The 5,000-nt window shown below is 50.0% G+C and overlaps 1 pseudogene; it reads right to left on the bottom strand.

Moving 5' to 3' along the window:
• LOC112075494 (glutamate receptor 4-like) overlaps nucleotides 1–4,942 on the bottom strand; it is a 72,176-nt pseudogene extending 67,234 nt beyond the window's left edge.
• Nucleotides 4,943–5,000: the final 58 nt, after the last annotated feature.

Here is a 5,000-nt window from a genome sequence, read left to right as displayed (position 1 = left end):
AAATRTAACAATGAAAAAAAAAAMTGCTTTATAGACCCAAAATGTCAGGTGACACATGAACACATAAAAGAAGGCTTGGGAACGGATCTTTGTCAACCAATGGGTACACAGCTTCCCAGTCTCAAGCACATGTAGCCCTACAAAATCCTCAGTGTGTTTCCACCTGCCTTTCTCCCAGTTTCAAATGCTTTACAACAGATGAACGCTCAGTAGCTGCGGAACCTAAATCTGAGTGTGTGTGTGTGTGTGTGTGTATGTGTGTGGGTGTGTGTGTAAATGTGTGTGTGCGTGTGTGTGCAATGTTATCTGCAGAGCACGGAGCATGAAACAGATCCCTCTTACTGCCCATTTTCCACCACATTACCGACAGCGCTGGGCTGATGGGAAATGCTAATGAACGGCTCTGCCTCGGCGAGTCACGGGTGAGTGAAGCGGAAACCGCACCTACAATCCCCTTGGTGTTGACCCAGCCAAGCCGGGCCACAGAGAGACTGGCAGAAGTGAGGCACACACACACACACACTGAGAAAATGCATTGTGTGGTGGGACTGGCACTGCTAGCCACTCAGAGGGCATCGAGACCCTGGTGGATGTGGGAATGTCTGGTTTAGGGTTCCGTGCTGAGTATTCCCATGACGATAGTCCGGAGCGGAGGGCATCAGCTGTGTCCAATCTGTCAGCACACACAGCATCAAGGGGAACAAGCTCACTTTAATCTCTGTCAGCCTCTCCACAGATAATCACTGTCACAGTTAGTTCAGTAACAAGCTAAATTAATGACTGGGTTGAGYTGTGTGAATGACTGGGTTTAACTGTGTGAATGACTGGGTTGAACAGTGTGAGTGACTGGTTTGAGCTGTGTGAATGACTGGGTTGANGGTGTTGCAGGATTATTTCTGTAGAACGTTTGTTCTCGTCTGTACGTCACGCGTTTGTCTTGTTATAGCTGGTGGTTGTTTGGCTGATCTGTTTAGTTCCCAAGCCCCTGTTTGGGGCATTTGTTTGAGTTGGCGTCATTTTGCGAACGGTGTGGGTGTAAAAATAAGATCGCGTAACCACTGACTTCGCTGCGTTGCTGCCGGCCTTGACTTTGCTTCCTCCAAGCCACACCCGGGCGTTACAATGCAGGTGGAATGCATGTGATTGGAAAAGCAGGACTTTATCACATGTGTTTTGGAGATGTTTTTTACGTATTTGGCATGACATACCATGCAAAGGGAATGCAGGTGGATGTGAACACAACGTTTACCAGCAGAGTTTTGTTGTGATTTTTGAATGAGGTCATTACACATTGCAGGGGAAGCCAAGAGTTGAGCAACATACTTTACAAAGCAGAGTTTTGGCGTGTTTGACTAGTTGTACACGCATGCAGGGGCAATGCAGTGAATTGTAACGACATATTACACAGAGTTTGGCCTAATGTATGTAAGAGTTTACACTATGGCGGTGAACTGCGGTGATTGGCAACATACTTTATACAGAGTTGGAGATGTTTGACTATCATCATACACCATGCAGGGGGGGAATACAATGATTGGACAACGACCTGTTACGTCAGAGTTTGGGAATGTTTGAATATTCATTAACCATGCAGGGGATGAGGTATTGGGAACAACAGACTTTACACAGAGGTTTGGAGATTTTTGACCAGTCATTACCAGGCAGGGGAGGCGTGATTGGGAACAAACATATTACACATAGTTTGACACTTTGAGTTTCATTACAACTATATAAGGGGTAAATGCAGTGGACTGAACAGCAGAACGTTTAGCACATAGGTTTGGAGATATTTGAATATGTCATTCAACATGCGAGGGGGGAAATGCCAGAGATTGGAAGAAAAACTGTTACAACGAGAGTTGGGAAGTTGCTGGACTATGTCTTGTACACCCATGCAGGATGAATGCAGGTGATTGGGACAAGCAGACTTTACACCAGAGTTTGGAGATGTTTGGACTAGTCCTTACACATGCACAGGGGAAGGCAGTAGATTGGACAAATTACCTGTTAACTCGAGTTGGGAGATGTTTGAATTATTTCATTTCACCATTGCAGGGGACATGCAGTGGATGGGCGAGTAGACTTTACACAGTGTGTTGGATTATGTTTTGAGCTATTCATTACCCATGGCCACGCGGCGAACTGCACGTCGATTCGCGCACACAACTTTCCACCAGAGTTTGAGATTTTTGAGGATCATTACACGCATGTCTTTAGGGTGAATGAAAGTTTTTTTGGACAAGAAACTTTACACATGAGTTTGGTGATTGTCTGTCTAATTATTACACATCCAGGGGAATTGAGGGTGATTGGACAAGATCTTTAACACCAGAGTTTGGAAAATGTTGGACTATTACATTACACCATGAGTGCAGGGGAATGCGTGATTGGAACAAAAACTTTACACAGCGTTGGAGATATGTTGAACTAGTCATATACACCATTGGCAAGGGAGAATGCAGTGATTGGTACAACAGATTCTTACACAGAGTTTTTGGGAAATGTTTGACTATTCATTACACGCTGCATGGGGAATGCAGTGTTGGACAACGCTGAGCTTTAACACATGAGTTTTGGGAGAATGTATGGAGTTATTCATCTACACCAATGGCAGGTGAATGTGCAGGTGATTGGACAAGCAGACTTTAACAACAGAGTTTGGAGAGTTTGAGCTATTCCATTACACTGGCAATGGGAATGCAGTGATTGGGACAAGCTGAACTTACCATTAAGTTGGACATGTTTGTTATGTAATTCATTTAGGCAACCGATGGCAGGGAATGCTGTGAGTTGGAACATGACTGGTTACTGTGACAGCAGTTTGGGGTGAGTTTTTGGACTAGTGCTTGGTGAGCACCTTGCAAGGGGAATGGGCAGAAGATGGCTGGCCATATAGTTACTTTACTCAGATGGTTTGGTGATTGAGTCTTTACACCTTGCAGAGGAATGCAGTGATTGGACAACAGAATTCACAAATGGTTTGAGATTTTTGACCTAGTCATTACCACCGATTAGGGGAATTGCAGCTGATGGACAACAGACTTTAGACAGAGTTTTGGAAATGTTTGATCTTATTCATACCATGCAGGGGCAATGCAGTGATTGAACACGCAACGTGTTTCTACAGGAGTTTGGTGATTTTGACTAGTGCCTTTACACCCTTGCAGAGGAATGCAGTGATTGGACACAAGCAGATTTACGACAGAAAAGTTTGTGGAGATGTTTGATAGTCCATGTAACGATGGCAGTGGTGGAATGCGAGTGAAAGGACAACAGAGCTTTTACATAAGTTTGGCACAAATAGCAGGCGGGCCTACTGGTTAATATAGCCCGACTAATCAACCAAACACAAAACAGGTGAAACCAATAAACAGAAAAGGGGAAAAAAGGATCAGTGGCAGCTAGTAGGTGGCAGTATCAGTGGCAGCTGACGACGAGCGCCGAGCGCCACCCGAACAGGAAGGGGAGCCACCTTCTGTAGGAATCGTGACAGTACCCGACACCGCGCGCCGACACCGGCCTCGAGGGCGACCCGGAGGGCGAGGCGCAGGGCGATCCGGATAGAGGCGATGGAAATCCCTCAACAGTGACGGGTCCAAGATGTCCCCCACCGGTACCCAGCACCTCTCCTCCGGGCCGTACCCATCCCAGTCCACGGGGTACTGCAGGCCCCTCACCTGGCGTCTCGAGTCCAGAATGGTACGTATCGTGTACGCCGGGGACCCCTCGATGTCCAGAGGGGGCGGAGGGACCTCCGGCACCTCACCGTCCAGCAGGGGACCAGCCACCACCGGCTTGAGGAGAGACACATGAAACGAGGGGTTAATACGATAATAGGAAGGGAGTTGTAATCTATAACACACCTCGTTTATCCTCCTCAAGACTTTGAAGGGCCCCACACACTGCGGCCCCAGCTTCCGGCAGGGCAAGCGGAGGGGTAGGTTTCGGGTCGAGAGCCAGACCCTGTCCCCCGGTACAAACACGGGGGCCTCACTGCGGTGGCGGTCAGCACTCCTCTTCTGCCGTCCACCGGCTTGCTTAAGGGATTCCTGGACGGCTCTCCGGGTCTCCTTGGAGCGCCGCACCCACTGCTCCACCGCAGGAGCCTCGGTCTGACTCGGATGCCATGGTGCCAGGACCGGCTGGTAGCCCAACACACACTGAAATGGTGATAGGTTCGTAGAGGAGTGACGGAGTGAGTTCTGGGCACACTCCACCCATGGGACGTACCTAGACCACTCCCCTGGCCGGTCCTGGCAATACGACCGCAGAAACCTACCCACCTCCTGGTTCACTCTCTCCACCTGCCCATTACTCTCGGGGTGATAACCGGAGGTCAGGCTGACCGAGACCCCCAGACGCTCCATAAACGCCCTCCATACCCGGGACGTGAACTGGGGACCTCGATCAGAGACAATGTCCTCCGGCACCCTGTAGTGCCGGAAGACGTGGGTAAATAGCGCCTCCGCAGTCTGTAGGGCTGTAGGGAGACCGGGCAACGGGAGGAGACGGCAGGACTTAGAAAACCGATCCACAACAACCAGGACCGTAGTGTTCCCCTGAGACGGGGGGAGATCGGTCAGGAAATCCACTGACAAGTGAGACCATGGCCGTTGTGGAATGGGGAGGGGCTGTAACTTCCCTCTAGGAAGGTGCCTAGGAGCCTTACTCTGGGCGCACACCGAACAGGAGGAGACATAGAACCTAACGTCCTTAGCCAAGGTGGGCCACCGGTACTTCTCCCTGAGACRCCGCACTGTCCTCGCCACACCAGGATGACCCGAAGAGGGTAGTGTGTGAGCCCACCGAATCAGTTGATCACGAACACCAAGCGGCACGTACTTGCGACCAGTCGGACACTGAGGAGGCGCAGGTTCCACCCGTAACGCCCGCTCGATGTCCGAGTCCACCTCCCATACCACTGGTGCCACCAGCCTAGAGGCTGGAAGGATGGGAGTAGGATCGGTGGGCCGATCCTCCGTGTCATAGAGACGGGACAG

Source organism: Salvelinus sp. IW2-2015, unplaced genomic scaffold (assembly GCF_002910315.2).
Source record: "Salvelinus sp. IW2-2015 unplaced genomic scaffold, ASM291031v2 Un_scaffold3197, whole genome shotgun sequence".
Classification (NCBI taxonomy): Eukaryota; Metazoa; Chordata; class Actinopteri; order Salmoniformes; family Salmonidae; genus Salvelinus; species Salvelinus sp. IW2-2015.
This window is presented reverse-complemented; position numbering and strand designations above follow the sequence as displayed.